Consider the following 23974-nt stretch of genomic DNA (forward strand, 5'->3'; position numbering starts at 1 on the left):
GGTTCTGTGTGGAGTCGCGTAGAAGACGCCTGGGCGCGTTTGCCTACGCAGCTCAGTCACGTCACGGATAGAGGCGGGGAATATGAATGTTTTGATAAAGTCTGTTTCAGGGGCGGGGGATTTGATTTAGTGCCGCAAAAGCAGGTGAGCCAGGGCGATGGGGGGAAATGATAGGATTATCAGAAAATGGCGGCTGATTTCGAGTGCGTTAATGGACGAAAAGTCGGGTAAGGTCCATAGGAAAGTTTTCTACGATCTACCGAGTTATGCTTAAAAACACATGGCCGAACCGTAGGGACAATAAAAAAAAAGTCCCGGAAATATCCTTTAAGAAGGGAATGGCCTTAAGGGAGGAAGAGGGAGCCAAGGATGAGGGGAGGAGGTGCTGGTAGAGCCAGAAATCAGAAAACCTGTAGAGATAATAAAGAGAGGTTAAAGATCACATCTTCTCTGTGTTTTATGTGAATGGCATGCAGGGACTCGAAGTTTGCGACTCCACAAAAGAGAGGCCACACTAGCCACAACAGATATGTGCATAACCTGAATTCACAGCTTCAAATCCGGGTTAATATTCCGTTTGGTTGGCGTGGTAACACCTACTAGCAAACGGAGGCCATTATGGACATCCTCTCAGCCAGTCAGATTGCGAGGAGTGAAGTAAATAATCACTGCTATTGAATGCATTTCAAGCATTCTGATTTCAGAATAAAACAGCAAAACAACAGAAAGCATCCAATTTAATGCACCAAAGTGAAATCTAAAGAATAGGAATGTTTTTTTTCACTTTTACACGGACAATCCGTTTTTTGCTCACGTTAATGTTTTTCCAGTCCAGTCAAGTTTATAATTGAACTGTTTGTATTATTTAAATAACAGACAAATTGATTGGAAAACTTAATTACTACGAGGCATTATATGATATGCAGGGGAGTGGCTAGGTCTGGAAAAGATCCGGGGCTACGCTGATGTCGGAACTGTCGGGACTGGGGGCTAGCTAGCCTTTTGGCTGCAGCTCCTGAGATTCTATCCGGGGCTACAACCAAAAGACCAGGGGCTATAGCGCCCTCAGCCCCCCCCTTAGCAAAGCCTTTAGTAATGCACACATGAATCAAACTGAATTACCTGTTCCATCATAAGAGCATAGTAAACGCCTCTCCTGTGCATAAGGTCATTATGCGATCCCTGTTCAACAACAACGCCATTATGAAACCCAGCAATAACATCAGCCGTCCTGACTGTGGAGAGGCGGTGGGCAATCACAATTGTGGTAAACCCAGCTCTAGCCTTCAAGGTGGGAAAAAAACAAAAAGGGGGAGAGCATTTTTAATAACGATGTTTGGAAAATAAAGGAAAATAATGTATTAGTACACAGGACAGATTATGGTGTGCAGAAAATCATTACGAACTACTTTCAAACGTTCTTATGTTGATACTGCGTTCATTACCTTTTATTTTGTATACAGTGGTGTTGGTTTAGTGATGATTAATTTCATAAAACATAAGGGTAAATCTTGTCCTAGTACATTTGACCCGAGCAGTGCACCACTAAATCGATGATAAATGTGCACATTGTGTGTGCTGGTGCCCTTGCAGTGCTAGGCAGGGGTTATTTGCACGACGGAAAATCAAATGAAAACGTGGACTGAACGTTTCGGTGCATCTGGCAACACAAAAAATGCATTAGTGTTTGGACACTGCTGTCAGAGACTAACTTTTAGACGATTACGTTAATGGGGGATGTTGCCAATGGGACAGGACACAACGAGTGCACCAGTCAGCAGGGTGTGGTGAGGGACTGCATCCCTTTGAAAAGGTCCCTCTGATACACCATAAAATGGCAGGTGAGGATGCCTGCACAGAGCCCCATGGGAAAATGGGGAAGCGTTGTTGCGAGACAGAAAGGTCAACAGGACTCTGTAGATTTCCTCGGTATCTCCAGTCAAGGATGTGCAGTTAAAGACTTAATACCTTTGAGGTTCTATGGAACCCCAGAAAAAGCAGGCAGTGACACTGCCCCATGCATACAGCCGCTGATAGAACTACCTTCATGATGCACCACGGGAGCACATTCTAGAAATGAGCTGTGCTCACTCCATAATTTGCGGGAAGCCAGCGGGTGGAGGGGGGGGCTCTTGCCCTGCTCCTCACAACAAGCTGAGGGAATGGCTGTTACAGGCGCAGACATGCCCTTTTGCTGGGCCCTTTTGCAGTGGTCGCTTCTTCCACTCTCCGGCTTCCGCCTCACGGTGTGGGCAGGCACGGATAATTAGTCGACATCCAGACATGGGCTAGGAAGCTGGGTCAGCCTACAGAGACATCCTGGTCATACAAATAATTAGGCAGCCATTGATCTCGTTGTAGGCAATGGCGAGGATGGCGAATGCATCAATAAAAACGAGCAAATGTGACAGGCAGCACAGTATTAGCAATATCGTAGTCCTATGGTAAGCGGATTGCTTATTTTCAGCAAATTCGGCTATTTAGTCGGAATGGTTGGGATATCACCATCTAGGTGTCTGATCACTCCATTATCTGGGGGCAGCCTGCGGGTGGAGGGGAGGGGTCTCCTGCCCTGCTCCTCACGACGAGCTGAGGGAATGGCTGTTATAGGTGCAGACAGGCCCTTTTGCTGGGCCCTTCTGCAGTGGTCGCTTCTTCTGCTCTCTGGCCTCCGCCTCACGGTGGGGGCAGGCACGGATAATTAGTCGAGCAGCCAATCATGGGCTAGGAGGCTGGGTCAGCCCACAGAGGCATCCTGGCCATACAAATAATGCAGCAGCCATTGACATCGTTGTAGGCAATGGCGAAGTTGGCGAATGCATCAATAAAAACAAGAAAATGTGGCAGGCAGCAAGGTATTAGCAATATCGTAGTCCTGTGTAAGCGGATTGCTTATTTTCAGCAAATTTGGCTATTTAGTCGGACTGGTTGGGATCTCACCGTCAAGCTGTTTGGTCACTCCATAATCTGGGGGCAGCCTGCGTGTGGAGGGGAGGGGTCTCCTGCCCTGCTACTCACGACGAGTTGAGGGAATGGCTGTTATAGGTGCAGACAGGCCCTTTTGCTGGGCCCTTCTGCAGTGGTCGCTTCTTCTGCTCTCTGGCCTCCGCCTCACGGTGGGGGCAGGCACGGATAATTAGTCGAGCCGCCAATCATGGGCTAGGAGGCTGGGTCAGCCTACAGAGGCATCCTGGTCATACAAATAATGCAGCAGCCATTGACATCGTTGTAGACAATGGCGAAGTTGGCGAATGCATCAATAAAAACAAGAAAATGTGGCAGGCAGCAAGGTATTAGCAATATCGTAGTCCTGTGTAAGCGGATTGCTTATTTTCAGCAAATTTGGCTATTTAGTCGGACTGGTTGGGATCTCACCGTCAAGGTGTCTGGTCACTCCATAATCTGGGGGCAGCCTGCGGGTGGAGGGGAGGAGGGCTCCTGCCCTGCTCCTCACGACGAGCTGAAGGAATGCACATAGAGGATGAGAAGTATGCCAAGAGTATTTCCCATAAAGTTCCACCATTAATGGGTGAGGAGGAGAAAGGGGAGAGAGTAGAGACCAGGTGGGAGTCCATTGGTCTGGGGAGGGGATAGAAAAGAGGATGTTGGTAATAGAATTGACGTAGGTGTCAGAAATAGGTAGTGCTGGATTAGAGGCCAGAGGGCTTTTTTAAGCTTCTTTCTTCCAGACTTCGTGAGAGAGGTAGGATAAGTAATAGAATAGCAGTAAGAATGGACAGGGGAGAGAGAGAGTGCCAAGCAACCAGGGGCGGGGTGGGAGGGTAAAGGCAGGGAGCTGCAAGTGCACAAAATAGTTACCAGATGGCCTCGTAACTCAGCAGATGGGCAGAGTGTGTGCTAAAATATAGCTGGAAACAATCTATGTGCACGTTTGAGGTACATCTAAGTTTGAATTTCAGCAAAATCGGAAAATATGCAACATCTTTTCGTTAGGTGCAGCCAATTGTTTGATTAAATGAGCACAATAGTGTACCATTATCACCTTATAGTACTCACTACTTCTTCTTCAAATCTTCCTTCTACATGAATAAAGACTACTGGTATTACACAAATGTCTCTACAGTAAATTTAAAGACAAATTGAATGGAACGCATACAGGCCACTTGAGGTTAATGACCAGGGACAGAAAAAGGCCCAACAGCATGTCTCTAAGATCACAGCTGTCTTGCTGCTATTTTCCACTTGACACATTTAGTGATACTTATTTGAGGATATATATTTTGAACTAGTATTACAGTGTTTAGGTATCAGGTTCTTAGTTTTTCTACTTTTTATCTACCGCTCAATATATTGTTTCACTTACACTTCAGCAAACACATTGATTTCAGTGTCACTACACTGCATTTATTTATTTTATTTATTTTTACATTTGTATAGCACACTAAGCCCAGAGGCATCAATGAGCTGAGGATACAGCTTGAGATCAGATTCAGTTCAAGTGCAGCAAGTTGCAGTGGTTAACAAGGGAAGGATGCATTTCCTGGCTATCCAAGCGTCAAGGCATTAAAATGTATTCCATGGGGTCCTGCATGCTCAAAAGACTCATGTCGGTACAGAGCACCTATGCAAACTCCATTTGAGCTTGATCATACCTGGTCAGCATAAGGGTTGGTAACCTGTCATGTGCATAGTTGGCCTGCATTCTGAATAGGTGAAAATATTGTTAATAAACCATGTTAATAAAACATTTTAACGATATGTTGATGGAAACACACTTCAGCGGTTGTCTTCAAGGTATTAATGCAAGCATGTCTGGCCATATAGATGATTTGGCTGGTCTCCCTTTTTCTACTGACTCTGTTGGATGTTTTCCAGTTTGATACGTGCTTTCAACACAATTCCTTAGGAAAACCTATAAACTGATGCGATCACCAGCTATAACTCTTATCACCAATAGATTTGTGGGTACACATAGATTACAGTTTCTCTTACTTGAAAAGCGAATTCTACCTACTCTCACTGGCTCTCACTCAAACCATTCTCACCATCTATAGGCCACCATAAACTTACCCCTCAATCCACCTAAGTCCCTGATTATCAACTCCCCTCTCATAGCTAATGACGTAGCTGAATACTTCGCTGCAAAAGGTTACAAAATAAAAGATTCTTTCCTGACCTTCCACACACACCCTCCTCCTACATTTTACACTCTGCCTTCTCTACCATCATCTTCTGCCTCTACCTCACATTTTTGTCACACTAATACTGACCAGGTCCTATCTCTACTGATGAAGGCTAGCCCCTATTGTGCCTCATCAGAAACTCTTGCTCTTCAGCTGTCAAGCCTATTGCCCCTTTAATGACTTCTCACCTTGCTGAACTCTTCAACCTGTCCTTCGACTCCAATTGCATTCCATGAGTTTCTGAAACAGCCACGGTAATCCCACTTCTAAAAAAAGCAAGGCACTGATCCGAGCCTACCGGCTCACTTTTGCCCTTTGTCTCTCCTTCTGCACTACTCTAAAGTGCTCAAAAGGGGTGTATTCAACAACCATACCAATTTCTTAGACATCCACATCTTTCAAGACCCCCTACTACCAGGTTTCTGTTCTTGGCAATCCATTGAAACTGCTCTGATTAAGATGTCCATCGTCATCGTCTCTGCTAAGCACTCCAACCTATCCTCGCACTCCAACCTATCCTCTATCATAATTCTCCTTGACCTGTCTGCTGCCTTTAACACTGTTGATCATTCTGATCTCCTTAATAATCTCTTTCTTTGTGGGTTTTGCAATCGAGCCCTTGCCTGGATTTAATCCAACCTTGCATCTCATTGATTCACTGTCGCCTGGAGAAACAACACCCATCAACTCACTCCCCTAGCTGTTGGTGTTCCACATGGCTCTGCATTGGGTCTGATCCTCTTTATACGCTACACCTCTGCTCTCTCTTGGGGCACTAATCTCCTCCTTTGGGTTCTCGTACCAACTCTTCATGGATGACAGCCCAATCTTCTCTTTTCCTGAACTCTCTTCTGATCGCTTTATCAAAATTTCCAACTGTCTCTCTGCCATTCATTATTGGGTGGCCTTGCACTCTCTGATGTTAAACTCTACCAAAACAAAGATGGCTCTTCTTCCCTGCCAAAGGCTCTCTCTCTCATCTCTTCCACTGACTACCCAGTTCCCACCTGACACTCTCCCCTACTCTTCTTTAGCTAGAAATCTCAAAGCCATATATGATGCTTTTCACTCCTTCTCTACTGGAACAGCAGCGTACCTCAACCGCCTAAATATTAGGAAAATCAGGCACCTCCTTCCTTTCAACACTGCCAAGCATCTCTTAACCACTCTGGTCTTCTCCAAACTGGGCCAGCATTCTCCTTGGTCTCCCCAACTATGCTTTCTGTCCTCTCGAAAAGATCACAAACTTCACTACCAGGGCTCTCTTTAAACTCCCTCACTTGACACATACTTCCACTACCGTTAACTGGCTGGTTGTGTCACACTCACCTGTGTCTCTGCAGGAGCAATGAATGAGCCTCCTTTGACCCCGAGGTCTCACTTCCCCTGTTTCACCCGGAGGAACACCTGTCAAATATAGAATGCACACTCAGACCTGGGTTCACCTGATTCCCCTGGGCCACTTCCCTTCTCTCTACTATGTGCTGTGATGTCCCCTAAGGGCTTACCTTGTTTTTTAGTGGGGTGTGCATCCCATCCTGCATTCGCAGGGGCGCGATTCTATGGGAGATTCACAGACCTCCACTCGTAGGGATGATGCCAATGTCTGTTTGCCGAGTTCTGATGCCACACACTGTCATATGCCTTCACAGCGAGGCAGTGTTCAATGTGCTAGTTTCTTCACTAGCAAGAAAGTCCTTTCCACAAGGCGAACGTTGCACAGTGGATTTTGAGGGTCCGGTATTGTCTGAATTGTCTTTATTTTGCCAAAGGTATCTTGGGTGAGTAGCGCTGCATGTAGAACTCAGAACTGCCAGTAGGTATGCGCTGCGTTATAGGTTCAAGCACACCTAGTAATGTCTTTCCTTTCCCTTGCAGGAGTGGATTATGGAGTGCTTGCGCCACGAGTATGGGTTAAGCACTACTGGAGAGCCTCGGAGGTCCGGTAAGTATGCACAGAGGCTTTGGTAAGTATGTACAGCGTTACTGGAGCGAGCGCAGTAAGTAATGTCTCTCCTTTCTTTTGCAGGAATTTCAGTAAGTATGCACAGCGTTAATGGAGTGAGCGCAGTAAATAATTTCTCTCCTTTCTTTTACAGGAATTTGGGCGTTCGGACTACGAACCTGGATTCCAGCGTAGCGGGAAGATTCAGAGAGTATGCGCAGCGTTACTGTAGCAAGCACACTAATTAAAGTTCTTCTTTGTGCTTACAGGTGCCGGTGTAGGTTTCACCTCGTGTCCGGGGAAAGCTGCGGTGTGGAGAAAGAGGTTGATCCGGAGCAGGTAAGTAGAAGCAGGATGATCTGGAGCAGGTAGGCAGGTTGATCCGCAGCAGGTAAGCAGAAGCAGGATGATCCGGAGCAGGTAAGCAGAAGCAGGATGATCCAGAGCAGGTAAGCAGGAGCACGGTGAGTGTGTTGCTGATGCAGCTTACAGAAAGCAACACGAAGCACTGGAAGAATCTTGGGTGTGGCTTATATAGCCAGCCACACCCAAACACTAGAGAGCTCATGTACTTTCATGCACTTCCTGTTTAGCAACAGGAAGTGGTAGAGAGGAAGTTACTACAAACACCAGGAAGGAATTAAAAGAAGGTATCTGCTATGGGTTTTTTGTGTGCCTATGCCAGGCCTGTCAAGCCTCCACCCAGCTTGCCCCGACTACATGCCTGGTACCCATGACAGTCTTCCCCCTCAAGACCCCTCCCGATGGTGTGAGTGTGGGTTTTGGCTTATCAGGATTGTCCTGATGGAATCTTCCCACCAATCGGGGGGCATGCATGTGTGTGCTGGGTTCCCATGATCTTTCCTGGGGTCTGTACCCCTTCCAGTCAATTAAGTAATACAGGGTCTTTCGTACTAGTTTGGAATCCAATATGTTCTTTACCTCATATTCTGGTGCTTCTTCACCCACTTGTATGGGTGCGGGAGGTGTGGAGGTTCGGGTTCCTGGATGTAATGATTTTAATAGCGACACATGAAATACGGGATGTATATGCATATGATGAGGTAACGTCAGTCTCATGGCTGCTGGATTAATCCCTATCTCAATCGTATATGGGCCGATGTATCTAGGCTGAATTTTTTTGGTTCCTTTTAAAGCAATGTGTCTAGATGCCAGCTAGACTGAGTCTCCCACTTGACAATCTGGGGCTTTTTGTCGATGGCGATAAGAGTTTCTTTTTTGTGTTTCTTTGGCTTGCTGTAGGTTCTTGCTGGCCTCCCTGGCTGCTTTAATGATGCTGGTGTGCAGATTCTTTACCGCGGGCATCTCAATGTTTTCTGGTGGGCCGTAGACAGATGGTCTGGGTTTTTGACCATATATAGTAAAAAATGGTGTTGCTTGGGTTGATGAGTGTGTTGAATTATTGTAGGCATACTCGGCCATCCATAATATTTCTGTCCAGCTTTGACTTGTTTGGTGTAATAGACAGTGCAAATACTGTTCTATGGTTTGGCTCGTGTGCTCGGTTTGACCGTCCGTTTGAGGATGGTGACTAGAAGACAGACGGATTTCTACTCTTGCCAGGGCACAACATTTCTTCCAAAAAAGAGATACAAATCGTCTGCCTCTGTCAGAGACGATTACGGTGGGGAATCCGGTGTCCAGTCATTCATTTGAAAACAAAAGGATCGAATGCAATACATTCGAGTCAAAAGGACCGAAAATAAAAGACAGAATGCCTTTTTTTAATGTATATTTTTTGGGGGGTTTTGGTATAGGTAAAATTAATGGTTTTTTGTCTAAAAACAGGGGATTGGGGGGACACCCGTAAAAAAAAACAGTCTTTTTTATTTGGTCCTTTTGACTCAAATGTATTGCATTTCAATCCTTTGTATTCAATTCTTTCACCCACAACCGGGGAATCCATCTAACTTGACGATTCGGTCTAGAAAAACCTCCTCTAGAGTCAGAGATGAAGGAATATCTTTCAGAGCTATGAAATGGGTCATTTTGGAGAAGAGGTCCACTACTACGAGGATGGTATTATAACCTGAGCTGGGAGCTAAGTCAGTGACAAAGTCCATTGATACTGTGTGCCAGGGCGCTGGTGGAATGGTGATTGGCTGAAGGAGGCCGGCTGGTTTTTGCCTGGATGTCTTATATTGTGCACACACCTCACAGGTGCCTATGTAGGTAGCAATATCCTCTCGCCAAGATGGCCACCAATAAGATTTGCTTACTTTATTCATGGTTTTAGCTATACCTGGATGGGCTTCCAACAGCGAGTCGTGGTAGTCAGACATAATTGCTTGTCGCAGATCCTTAGTTGAAACGTAGAGACATCTGTGGTAATATGGTAGTTTGTCTTGAATGGTGAACTGTTCTCCCTTCTTGTCCCAAGCCAGTAGGTCTCTTTCAGACCTTTTTTTTTATTGCTTCCTGCAGTGTGTTTAACGGAGATGGGCCAATGCAGAAGCCGAGAATTTTATGACTAGGTATGATCTCCTCTGGGTTAGGGGCATTATAGACTTCTTCTCCTGTGCCAATGCGGCATAACACATCCGCTTTCCCGTTCTTAACTCTGGGGCGGTAGGTGATCACAAAGTCACATTCCATTAAGGATAGGGCCCAACTGAGCTGTCTTGAAGAGTGAGATTTCGCTGAGCGTAAGTATTGCAAGTTCTGATGATCTGTTATTATTGTGATGGTGTGTTTTGCTCCAACTAAGTAATGTCGCCATTCGCACAGTGCACTCTTGATTCCTAGGAGTTCTTTCTCAGAAATTGCATAGTTCAATTCTGTTGGGGAAAATTTTCTAGACCAAAAGGCAATGCAGTGAAGGCATCCGGTTTTGGGATTCTGTCGGGGCAATACGGCCCCCATGGCAATGCTTGAAGCGTCTGTTTCCACAATGTATGGTAAATTGTGCTGCGGGTGTTGTAATATTGGGTCTGAGATGAATTTTTCCTTGAGGGCCCGGAAGCCCTCTTCTGCCGCTGGTGTCCATTCGAATTTTTGGTGTTTATGCAACAAGGACGTAATTGGGTGTACTAAATGTGAGAATCCTTGTATGAAGCATCAATAGAAATTCGCAAAACCTAAGAAACTCTGTACTCCCTTTACAGACGTGGGTGAGGACCAAGTGAGGATTGACTCCACTTTTCTATTGTCCATCTTGATTCCCTGCGGTGTCAGTACATATCCCAGAAACTCCACCTCAGTTGTGTGGAAGGAACATTTTTCAAGTTTTGCATACAGTTGGTTTTCACGCAGTTTGCAGAGTACTGCTCGCACATGGGTTACGTGTTCTTGGGGAGTGGTGGAGTAAATTAGAATGTCATCGATGTAGACGACTGCGCAGACATCAAGGAGGTCCCGTAACACATCGTTCATAAAATGTTGGAACGCAGCCGGGGCTTTGCAAAGACCAAAGGGCATCACCTGGTATTAGTACAGACCATAGCGGGTACAGAACACAGTCTTCCACTCATCCCCTTTCATCATGCGTACCAGGTGATATGCACAATGTAAGTCTAGTTTTTTTTAAATCTTTGCTTGTCTCACCTGGCCTATGAGTACTGGTATCAGAGGTAATGGTACTTGTTCTTTATGGTGACTTGATTTAGGACCCGGTAATCGATACACGTTCTTAAATCCCCCTCTTTTTTAGGTATGAAGAAAAGTGGGGAGGTGGCTGGTGACTTAGATGGTCTAATGAAACCGTTGGCCAGGTATTGGTCTAAGTAAGGCCGTAGATGAGTGTTTTCTTCCTTGGTTAACACATAAATGCGGCTGCATGGTACTTGTGCCCCTGGTAGCAGATCGATCTGGCAGTCATAAACTCGATGTGGTGGTAAGGTATTAGCTTGCTCCTTCGCACACAAGTCCTGGAGCTCCTGGTATTCTGCTGGTAAGGTCTCCACCAAACCTAAACCTGCTATCTTTTTCTGTGAAGCTAACAATGGGCTTCTCTGGGTCCCTTTGTTGTCATAGCAAGAGACGCATTCCATGGGAAAGAGTAAGGTTCTCGCTCGCCAATCTATCCTTGGGTTGTGCGTCTCTAGCCATGGTATCCCAAGAATTATCTGGAATTGGGGTGCTGCGATAAGGTTGAATCTAATACCTTCCCTATGACCATCTTGCCAGATTAAGGTGAGAGTGGAAGTACACTGTGTTACTGGTCCCGAAAGGAGTTGTGTGCCATCCACAGCTGTCACTCTTTCAACGGTGTCCTTACGGTGGAATGCCAATCCCAAGGTCTTTGCAGTGTTTACGTCCAAGTTGTTCCCGATAGCCCCACTGTCTGTGAAAGCCTTGAGAGCATGCATTCAGGTGGGTTGTGAAGGATCTACCAGAACCACAGGAATACTGTAATGTGAGATCTGAGTGCTCTGTTCTTGGCTCGACAGACCGAACTCTACATCTGCCGGGCGTTGGAGTTTTCCGCTTCTGTGTCTTCCCTTGTGTTATCCAGGAGCCCCATGGAAGTGCCTTCCGTGGGGGTTTAACCGTGCAGTTCCGAAGGAAGTGACCAGATTGTCCGCAATATAAACAAAGTTTTTCCTGACGCTTCCGTTCTCTCTCTGTTTTGGTGAGTGGTCCTCTGAGGACACCCAATTGCATGGGCTCTGAGCGTGTTTCGGTGGCCTGTCGATTGGATGCTTCTTTCAGTCAGACATACACTGATCTATGTTCTGATCTGCTTCAGTCGGCCTTGCGATCCTGTAACCGGTGGTCTAGTTGCATGGTCAGATCGATATATTTGCTACAATCTTCAGGAGGATTAACTACTTGCGCCAAGACATCTTTTAATTCTTCTCTCAGTCCTCGATAACATAATGTTATTCGTTTCTCCTCTGGCCAACCTGATTCGGCTATTAGACGATTGAATGTGGCGACATACAAAATAAGATCCTGACCACCCTGTTGCAGAGAGAGCAGCTCATCATCCAAGGCCTGACCACGAGTCCAATGGACAAATAGTTTTTCCAGTTCACATTGAAAACCTGGGTAATTCCTCAACAAGGGGTCGTCCCTAAGCACTAACGGGACTGACCAGTCCGCCGTGTGTCCTCCTAAATAGGAGAGGACGAAGGCTACTTTAACCTGGTCGTTCAGAAAAGAGTCCGGTTTTCATATGAAGTGTAGGCAGCATTGATTCATGAACGCTTCACATTTCTTGATATCCCCAGAGAAACGTTCTGGGGTGCTAAAGGGATATTGCCTGGAAGCAATACCTGAACAGGTGTGACTACAGGTGCCATGGTAGGCTGCCCCTGAGGGACTCCACCTGGCAGGGGTGCTAGACTGGCTTGGGTCTGTAAGAGCTGTCTTGCCAAGTCATCTGTTTTATCCCTGTTGACTACCAATTCGCGCCTTAAGGCATTAGTCTCTGAGCGGGCTGCATGCACCTCGGCCCGTAGTTCGCCTAACAATAGGGAAAGCTGGTCTACCTCAGAGGTTTCCATCGCTCGGGCAGAGTTGTTGAGGACGGCTTTGTGTTCTGTCACACTCACCTGTGCCTCTGCAGGAGCGATTGATGAGCCTCCTTTGACCCCGAGTTCTCACTTCCCCTGTTTCACCCGGAGGAACACCTGTAAAATATAAGATGCACACTCAGACCTGGGTTCACCTGATTCCCTTGGGCCCCTTCCCTTCTCTCTACTATGTGCTGTGATGTCCCCTAAGGGCTTACCTTGGTTTTAGTGGGGTGTGCACTCCATCCTGCATTCGCAGGGGCGCGATTCTATGGGAGATTCACAGCCCTACGCTCGTAGGGATGATGCCAATGTCTGCCGAGTTCTGATGCCACACGCTGTTATATGCCTTCACATCGAGGCAGAGTGTTAAATGTGGTAGTTCGTTCACTAGCAAGAAAGTCCTTTCCACAAGGCGAACGTTGAGCGGTGGATTTTGAGAGTCCGTTATTGTCTGAATTGTCTTTATTTTGCCAAAGGTATCTTGGGTGAGTAGCGCTGCGTGTAGAACTCAGAACCGCCGGTAGGTATGCACGGCGTTATAGGTTCGAGCGCACCTAGTAATGTTTCCCCTTTCCCTTGCAGGAGTGTTCTATGGAGTGCTTGCGCCACAAGTCTGGGTTCAGCGCTACTGTAGAGCCTCGGAGGTCTGGTAAGTATGCACAGAGGCTTCGGTAAGTATGCACAGCGTTACTGGAGTGAGCGCAGTAAGTAATGTCTCTGCTTTCTTTTGCAGGAATTTGGGTGCTCGGACTACAAACCTGGATTCCAGTGTAGCGGGAAGATTCGGTGAGTATGCACAGCGTTACTGGAGCGAGCGCACTAATGAAAGTTCTTCTTTGTGCTTACAGGTGCCGGTGTAGGTTTCATCTCATGTCCGGGGAAAGCTGCGGTGTGGAGAAAGCACAGAGGTTGATCCGGAGCATGTAAGAAGAAGCAGGATGATACGGAGCAGGTAAGCAGAAGCAGGTTGATCCGGAGCAGGTAGGCAGAAGCAGGATGATCCGGAGCAGGTAAGCAGAAGCAGGATGATCCGCAGCAGGTAAGCAAAAGCAGGATGATCCAGAGCAGGTAAGCAGGAGCACGGTGAGTGTGTTGCTGATGCAGCTTACAGAAAGCAACACGAAGCACTGAAAGAATCTTGAGTGTGGCTTATATGGCCAGCCACATCCAAACACTAGAGAGCTCATGGACTTTCATGCATTTCCTGTTTGGCAACAGGAAGTGGTAACCAGGAAGTTACTACAAACACCAGGAAGGAATTAAAAGAAGGTATCTGCAATGGTTTTTTGTGTGCCTATGCCAGGCCTGCCAAGCCTCCACCCAGCTTGCCACGACTACATGCCTGGTACCCATGACAGGTTGGCTGATGATGCAAAACATAGCCAAATTTAATTCTTCTGGTTCACAAATTTATCGTCAGTAAGGCACCACTATATCTATACTCCTCTAGCCAACTCTGCAAGCCTTCTTGTAATCTCCACTCTGCCTTGTCGATTACCCTTGTGACTCCTCACACTCACTCTGCTTCCTCTGGTGCCCTCTCTTTCTCTCTTCTTACTCCACTTGAATTGAATTATCTTCCCCCAGAAATCTGAGGAACAATCCACATTGTCATGATGCCTACCCCCGGAGCACCAGGCCAGGCCCAGCACCCCTGGAAGCAGGCATCATGCCCTCGGGTAAAAGCCCAGCGGCCCCTTATAGGGGCTCTTTGGACTCAGTCCTGGCGCCTTTGGCGCCATGCTCATGTTGAACATCAGTCCTGGCGCCATAGGCGCCAGGCTCATAAAGGGAGGTGTTTTGTGCATTTACCTGATGCAGACCATGCTGCACGCTTCAGGCCTCCCTGAGACCTGAAAGGGACTATTTTTTCATAGGGACTATTTTTTCACTCGGGCATGGCCAGGGAAGGATACATACCTAGTTGGGGAAGGATACATAGCTGGGACTTCTTTGGAGGCTATTTAAGCCACGCCCAGACAGCAGCTCATGCTTTGCGTTGTTCTGCTTCCTGCAGCTTAACGCTCACCGTGTCTGCTCCTGCTCCTGGACTCCAGCCACGCCCGCCTCGAACCTGGAAGACCTGCAAGGAAGGAAGAGAAGTGAAAGGTGAAAACCAAGGACTATTTCAAACTTCTTACCTGTATCCGGAATCTTCTCGCCAGCATCCCTGAAGAAAGACTTCCTTTTAAAAGCATTGCGTTGCTCGCTGCAGCGCCACGCTTCACTCACCTGTCCTCGAGACATCTCCTGGCTCCATCGCGGCTGTCAGCATCGGACGCCACATCTCTGCACCTAGGGGAGAGAGGAAGAAACAAAAGGTGAGCAGAAGGAACACAGAAGGAAAGCCTGATTAACAGCCATAATACTTACCGGCTTTTCTTCCACATTTCGGGTCGGCGCCGCCCCGTTGGCAGGTACCGTACCCCGGCCCCTAAGGGGAAAGGACAAGAGACATTTCTGGGGAATGATAAGGACATTTAGAGGGATCGCCCTCATCACTACTCACCTCGGCAGTTTAACCCCTCGATGCATCGCCTTCATTCTGCACCTGAAATAAAGGACAGATCACAGGTTAGAAAGACAACATAAAGGGGGCCTCACTTGAACTTTGAACTTTCATACTTACGGCGCATCGCTCAGGAAAGTCAAGTGGATTTTGCCAGCGCCATTCTGAAAACCAGTCAAGTAACTGGACGAACGCGCGCCCCTGCACCAGAAGCAGGATGGAGAGTTCATCCTTCCAAACCATAAGGTGGGCTTAAACCGGGGTTTGGAGGAAGTTAGAGAGGAACGAAGGGGGAAGGGGAAAAGGGGGGAGCTAGCACACTATTCTGCAGACTGTTAATCCCCTTTCTCATCTGCAGAAGGATATTCCTACGGGCCAGGCAAGCACGATTTGGAGGTCCTGTCCAATCGGTGTTCCGGGTCCTGCGCTTCACGCTAGAAGAGGCCACAGCAATCCAGACTAGACCAGCGCCCCCGTGGGAACCAGGTGAGCGTTACACACATGGATTTGCTCAAAACAAAACTAAAAGCCTACCTACTCGCCTCCGAGTTACCCTCTTAACCTACCTGTCATCTGCCTGCTAGCTAACATGTTTCCCTCTGCTTTAACCTCCCTCTGTCCCTTAGTTCCTCTGCCTCCACTCTAGCACTTTACTGCTCATGGTCACATCCTGAGCACAGCTGGTCGTGCCACCTATCTGCACTTAAAAATGTCCAACACTGGTTGTCCTTAATTTAAGTTTGTCCACGACTTTTCCATTTACTCCGCTCCACAACCTGATCAGAATGTCCCTCAAACTCACCACATTGTAAGAAGATCACTGCTTCCCATCAAATCTGATTTCTTATCTATCAGTACCCAGTGGTGGGGGGTGTCAGCCTCTCAGCCAATGAGGAGGCTCAGGACGGCAGCATTACCAGTGCCTATCCCCCCGCTCTGAGCTGCCTCACAGCTTGAGACCGCCATCTTCCACCACCGGGGAAAAGGTTTAGTGTTGTCTTCCCCCTCTCCCCTCCCTTCTCCTCCATCCACAGAATGTTCTCCCCACCCTACCCCCACTTACCTTCTTTTTAGTCCATTTCGGGAGCGGACGTGCTCGGAGCACTTCAGTCCCCTGCGCGTCCACTCCCTATCTCTGACAGGCCGTCATGGAAAGAAAGAAGGGACTACACATAGGCCCTTCTATCCTTTACATGGCATCCATTCATTTGGTTTACTTTTTTAATGGGTGCCATGAAAAGAGAGAAGGTACTACATGTAGTCCCTTCTCCTGTTTCCATGGCAGGTTTTAAAAAAAATCTTTTTTCAATGGCCGCCATGGAAAGGGAAATGGACGTCGCTTTTCCTTCCTGTAATTATGGGCTCTGGAGTATTACCTGAAGTGGTAATGCCCCCCCGCCCACTGCTCGGGGCTTAATGCTTAATTGTACCTTCTTTTGTGATCAAAAGAGCATTGTTCCTCCTATATATATATATCTCTTTTTCTGACTCCCTAAATACTTTGACAAAACTATTGCAGTTTAATCGCAGAGCCAAGCATTTTATAGGTTTTCTATTGCCCAGATAGGGTTATATCCTGACAAAGGGCCTCATTACGATTTTGGTGGTAGCCATGCCGCTATTGGCGGCATGGCTGCTACCAAAATCGTGTCCGGGTTCCCAGAATGAGGAATTACCAGGCCATTCCGAGTTCGGAGGGCCCGGTAATTCCTTCCTCTGGGACCCCGGACCCGGGCCTTCCCCATTCCCATTTCAGCTCCCATAGGGCTGAATGGGAATGGGAGAGGGAGCAAACAACGGGCCGATTAAGAGCGGCCCGTTGTTTGCTCCCTCTTCCCCTCCCGTCTGGTGCACAGCAGACCTCGTAATCAAGCGGTACGGGGCTGACGCGCTGGCACCTTTACCGGCGCCGTTAACCCCTTACCACCTGACTTGTAATGAGGCCCAAAGTCTTCTTGATAGCCCATACACTTTTGGCTAAACAATGACAGGTAGGTTATTCAGGAATTTAAGTAATGTGGAACAGGTTGGTGGAGACATCATACACTGTGCAGGATCCATGATACCTATACCTCTTCCCAGCTGTTCTGGTGGACTGAGAAACATATTTTGGAAGAGAGGAGTTAACTATTCTGATCTAATGTCAGTTGTTAATACTGGAAATTCTGTTAATGTTGTTACCCATAAGTCGGTTTTGTCTGATGCTCTTATGAACTATAAAGGCAATGCAATTACCATATTATTTAATACATGTAATACTTCTATTACTCATTTTATTGACACCAAGGTGCCAATTCAAAAATTGAACACTGGTCATCTACAGCTCAAAATGTTATTCTTGGATACATCTGCCCATGATATACATCAGATAGCAACAGCCGATAAACCTAGAAGTCATTTACAAACTGGTCACCACTGCTCCAATCCTCTTTTCAGGCCAATAAGTGCATTCTACAAAAGATGGTCTAGGATCGATCCTTTCTTTTGTGAAAAGATTATTATCCACTTAACACTTTGTATAATATTTTTTCCTTTACCACCTTTCCTTGGTTAAGTCCTATATTATACCAGAGTTGAATAGTTGTTCTTAATTATTACTTCTTTAAAATCATTGTTCTATGTAAGTGACACCATTCTGGGCGCACCTCTAAAAGTAGTTCTGGCTATGGTCTGAACCCCTATATGTATTCTGGCAATTGCATCTTTGGAAAATGCAACTTTCCTAACCCATCTTCCCTTGTCGGATCCTGGAGTTTTGAATCATTACTGGTCCCTTACAAGCCTCCAATATTTTGAAGAAATCTTGGAGAGGGATGTAGAAACCCAACTACTTTTGCATCTGGATTGTTTTCATCTCTGCCCCTTTACAACTCGCTTTTTGCCAGTTTCATAGTACTGTACGGAATCAGTACCCTTGCTAATTATGGATGAAAAACTCAGGAGCTGCGGATTTGTTAGTACAAATGGGCCTATTAATTAATAAGTTTAACAATGATACCCTTATTTCCGACATGGTTAGGTGGGTAGGTTTTGAGCTGTTGTCTGCTTTACTTTCTTATAGACTACACATAGTGCAGGTGGATCCTGTGGGATCCTCTCCCCTGCCTGAATCTTGTGGGGTCCGCTAGGGATCCATATTGTCCCCCATCTTGCTTAATATGTGTCTTTGTAGCATTTGGGGGACTTGGCACCAAAGTAGGAAGTAAATATTCATCAATATGCTGACGATACTCAGCATTATCTTCAAGTGTCCTCTATATAAAATATTTAACAACCTGTCTCTTGCTTGTTTAAGATTGAGGAATGGATGGCACTTGCTAACCTAAAATTAAATCCAACTAAAACAGAGTTCATTATCTTTGCCACTCGTGTAAAGGAGGAAACGGTTTGGCTCCAGGTGTTATTAATTGCTCGAGATGGGGATGTCTTTACCCTGGTCCGAGCAGCTTTATATTTCCATTTCTAGCTGGTAAAAGATTCCCATAAAAGAACATGAGACATAGAAAATGTGCAGGTTTACCTTTTGTGGAAAAGTAAAGCCTTTATCATTCTGGATCATTTTCAGACAGCGGTACAGACACTGGTCACTTCCATGTTGATGGGGGCATCACTGTTCTTACCAGTGTTTGCAAATGTGTTCTTCACCCTTTGAGATCACTAATTTCAAACTGTCACAAGGCTTGTGACGGGAAAGCAGAAGTTTGTCTGCATTTCAGCATTTATGGTGGACCACCACTGCCTTCCATTGGATGCTCATATTCAACTTAAGTTGGGTTGCATATCCTAGAAGGCAGTTCTATGAACTTGCAAAACTAACTGCAGATTACAGTAGGCCCAAGATCCACTAGAGGTAAACATCATTTGCCACTGAATTCAGAAATCGTATACTTTCAATCAGTCCTTTTCTGTAGCCATAGCTCATTTCCGGAACTCCCTCCCCATTCCAGGTGTCTGTGCTTGAGAACCATGCTGGTTGCCTTTCTTTTAGAGAGAACTTTAGATTATTAAATGGGTTGTGCCTGGCTGTTCAGCCAGGGCTGTGGGGGTAATCTGCTGAGTCTAAACATGTAATTCAATGGTATGATGTACCCCTGGTTCAGCTTCGTACACTATACAATGGTTAAATCAAGATCAGACATTAGTAGTCACAAAACAGAATGTGACAAAAACTCAACATCTCTTAGCCACCTCCTTTGAAATCAGTCAGCTCTTCTTCACGGTCTTACTGGGTCTCTTCACAAACAGCCCAGCCATTGGCACAAGCATCAACTCATCTCATCAACATCGGGTTGTGTTCAGATTCCACATCCATACAGGCACGTTTGAGCTGTCTAACATGCTGCATAAACGGCAGCCAGTTTCCTCTAACAACCAACCTCTTCTAGCCACTAACTCCCTCATCCTACCCCTACATTGACTATTTCTTCACTGAAAGCCAACAACATTATATGCTCTGTTTCAAGTGGAATACTGGACCATATGTATTCTATGGCCTCATATGAGGATAGTCTTTTTCTTTACCAAATTCTGAACCACACCCAAGAGTATTGGTATCATATGTCTGTTCAACAGGGTGTCTAGAAGTGCTTAGTGGCTCTGGTTCCACTGTTACTATTAACAATGTCTAGTCTGTGAAATGTCTGTATAACGTTGAATAATACAGCTATGTATTTTTTGGCTCAAAGCCCTCCTGGATTTCTGCACATAAAATAACATTCACATGATTTGGGAGCAGAAGACACATTTCTACTTTTTGTATTTCTGAGCACATGGCTATCCAATGTACATAATACAGAAACTTTCCAGTGATGCAGAACACTTCTTTACAGGCATTTTCACATGTGCACACATTCAACTGGTGTTGATATGGATTGCTTCAATGTATTTTTGTCCCAATGAAAATGCTGTGAAAGTTTTCATTGCACCAGCGCAAGGGTTCTGTATTGAGGCTCACTATTTATGGTCAATAGGTTGAGAAACCAATTTCTTGTGATCTGCTTACTTTTTCCATGAACAGATTATAGTAATCACTGCTCATTTAGTAAGGAAAAACGCATAGTTTGTTAATTTCTTCAGAAATACCTTTCAAAACCAGACATGACCTTTGAAGACAATACATTATCTTTTCAGCATTCCAAAGAGTTGTTCTTCTGATGAGCAGACTTCAATTTCACATTTGACTTCTTCTGAGGATAGGCCCAGGGAGAATGATTGTGAAATCAATGTGACTAGTCGAATATTAGTGGCTTCTCAAAAGTAACCTTAAAAGCTCTTGTTCAGTCATACACATTACATGACAAGTTAACCAGCTGACTGAATCATGGTGACAATTGTCTATTGCGAAAGTTCAATGAACCATGGTGACATCTCTTCATTGTGACTATACACTGAACCCATTACCTTATCAAGCGCTGCTTGGACAACTGATTCACTCTGAGTATCCAGAGCCGAGGTTGCTTCATCCAGGAGCAAAATCTTTGGGTTCCTCGCCAATGCACGAGCTATTGCAATTCTCTGTTTCTGACCTCCACTCAGCTGAGCTCCTCGCTCACCCACCATTGTGTTAAATTTCTAAAAATGAAATCAATAAAAAACCTGGACTGTCACAAAGAAATCTGACGTAGCCAATAAAAATACACTAACATTTTGAATAATTCATTTGAATGTATGCTGAAATGTAATTTGCAGTACAAAACAGCACTAGCACATTCAATAATATGATCCAACATTCAGATATATTTTGCGTTAAATAACCATAAAATTGTAATCATTCTGAAATGATGCCTCATATTAATAATTACAAATGTAACAATAAAAAATGTCAGCAAATTCAAAGGGTTCAATTTATAGGTGAGCAAGATAGGACTGGTACACGAATTAGGCCTGGACCGCGAAGGAAAGTTGGCCCACATTTGTGCACTGCAATTTCTCATGGGAATCACTGTCAGAAGAAATTGGGGAGCACGTTTGGAATTTGTCAAAATGTCCAACTACACATGGAATTTGCTCCCAAAACCAACCCACACAGTCTTGTGATGTCTTTGGGCATCCCAAGTGGGCCAGTCCGAGCTATGTGGAGGGAGGAATAGTATTTGTATTGAAATAACTATTGCCTTCCCCAATTAGCCCTGCATCATCACTCCCTCACCCACGCTTGACCTGGACCATAAACAGCTAGCCCTTTCTCACTATGCATGAATCATCCCACGTCTACGCAGGAATTACATCTACTGCCCCCATCTGAGGTTCATTTTTCTTGAGGTAGATTCATGGTTTACATTCCGTCGCGTTCTAACTATTCATTACTACTCCGCCGTTTTCTAAGGCATGCTGAACGAGGGCTGAACGAGGGCTGCTTTATCTGGATGCAGAACATTTCTGGTAGAATTGTAGACAAGGATTCTCTTTCAAGTTACTTGTCACTTTCAGTGTGCTGCACATGTTTATTATTATGATTGTTCCTGTTACAAGGATAATTGTAGGTATCAAGAATAATATCAAATAATATCCAAATTATGGATGTGTTGTAGGGCAGCCTATGAAAGCTTTACCCAAAAGCATTATGTGAAAAAATTATTTGAATAGAGCATGGGTTAATTTTGTCCCAGGAGGTGCCTTTGCAGGCTACCCTTATGCACAATATAAAAAACTGATACTGTCCTGTGTGCAACTGCCCTCATTAGCACGCAGTGCACATATTTCTGGATGGATCAGCGGCTTTGACTGTTGATCCAACGATGAGCACCAGGATCCACTTTTGTGACTTTTTCCAAGGGCGGGGGATGGGGGTGGGGGGTAGGTTAACCAAAGAGTAGGGGAGGGCACTGTATCAGGTGATATTGCCCCCATATATAATGTCCCCATACATATACTGCATAGGTGACATTATATATGGGGACAATATATGGGTTAAATGGGAGCAGGGGTTATCCCCCACTCCCTAATAATAATGTCTGCTCAAAATAGGCCTGAATCCAAAAATAGATTATTACACATGCAGTTCATTAAGCAAGCAAGCTTTTCACAATTCATAAGGAATTGACCTCATCCAGCCAAACGTGCTCCAACCCCACACCCACCCAGAACTTCACAGACAAAGAAGCCATCGGCTTCCCAGACAAAATCACCTCCATCAAGGCTGAGATAAAGTCCCAAGTGAGAGCCCTAATCCCACCCCTCATATGGATTAATTCAGACCGTTTGAAATCACGACATTGCTTTGGACAGGAACTCAACAAAATCCTAAAAAATTGTAAAATCCTTGAATCCATCGAGAAACAATGCCACAAATGCCCAGTAGCACTCACGAAAAAACCTATTGATATCCTAGCGCTCCTTCTCTCTAGAATCTGCAACACATCCATCTCAAAAGACAAAGCTCATGAAAGCTTCAAGGATGCTACTATCACACTGCTACTAAACAAAACACAACTAGAGGGAGCTGACTGAAGTAACTATCACACAATCTCGAACATCCCCTTCATGGATACAATTATACAATTTTGGAAAGAAATGGCTGCCGCCATGCGACTCTCAGTGTTCAGTGCAAAACCCACTTTTGCATGAGCACCAGTTTGGGGTTACACCCCACAAAAATACCAAAATACCAAGCCATCTGTTCATGAGAAAGGAGAAGTGAAAAGTACTGGACAAAGCTCCTCCACAACACTAATCCTGCTGGACCCATCTGCAGCTGATGGTATGGTTCAAAATACACTCCATTGCAGACCACATTTTCAAACAAAGGGTCAGTCCTCAATTGGTAGACACCTTAGGTTGTTGAAGAAAGGACAAATCAAACTCTGATTTTAAATCTTACACAGTCACCCTCTGATGGGATGTCACCCAAGTGTGTCCTCTAACCTTGGTTATTCAGTGACTACAATAAACCACTGACCTCTCTAATCAAATCTTTTTCACATACGTTTCAACTCTGCATGGACGGCACCCAGATAAACTTTAACCTGTATAAATGTCTAAACCGTTAATATATATGCAAGCAATACAGGCCTTGAGGATCAATACCAATCGTGTTTTTCAAAATCCTTAGTCCCCCAAGCTCCCTTCAAATGTGGAGAGTCAATGGATCCTCCTGTGATAATGTAGTTGAGAGTTGCACCAGTATTGGCCATGCCCCCAAAAGACCCACCTGTTCCCAATCAATATCAAAGACCCAAAGTAAAAACTGAGAAAGGTGCAGTAGGCCATTAACAAAAACACTAAAATCCATGCAGTTGTCATTGAGGACAGAATAAATGCTGTGACACAAATAGAGTGTCAGATATTTGTATTATTATATACACAGGTAGGGAATAATTAAATGATGACACGCACACAAACACAAAGCACATGTAAAAAACATGAAGAGCGGGTAGACATGAAGAGCCTGTAGACATGAAGAATACTCACACATAGACATGAAGAATACTCGCATATGGACAGGAAGAACACAAATATGTAGACACAAAGAGCATTAACATGTAAGAGACGAAGGGCACAACATGGCGGAGAATGAACCCAAGTACTGCTATTTTAAACCAAATTCAACAAGGCCTCAATTCGGAAATACTGCAGCCTGACATCAAATTGCTTAACACACGGTTTCCAGGTTTCATGGAGCTCAGACTGTAATCCCAGCAACCAAGGTCAGTGTGTCGAGGTGAATTTGGCATACCAAGCTAAAACCACTCCAGATAACATTTCCTAGGGTACACAGTACAATTGTTAAAGTGAATTACATTTAGTTGGTAGCAGTGAGAAATATACATACCCTTGAATGCCAGGTGCAAGTAGCTATTGCCAATTGATCACATAACAAACAAATATACAGTGCCCCAAGTAGACACCACAAGAAAGCTCACACACACGTTAAGACAACAGAAAATCCAACAAATAG

The 23974-nt window shown here is 45.3% G+C and overlaps 1 pseudogene; it reads right to left on the bottom strand.

Annotated features, from left to right (window-relative positions):
* Nucleotides 1–401: 401 nt before the first annotated feature.
* LOC138568820 (ATP-dependent translocase ABCB1-like) overlaps nucleotides 402–23974 on the bottom strand; it is a 185392-nt pseudogene continuing 161819 nt past the window's right edge.

The sequence above is a fragment of the Ambystoma mexicanum genome, chromosome 2q (assembly GCF_040938575.1).
Source record: "Ambystoma mexicanum isolate Mex_15411 chromosome 2q, UKY_AmexF1_1, whole genome shotgun sequence".
Taxonomy (NCBI): domain Eukaryota; kingdom Metazoa; phylum Chordata; class Amphibia; order Caudata; family Ambystomatidae; genus Ambystoma; species Ambystoma mexicanum.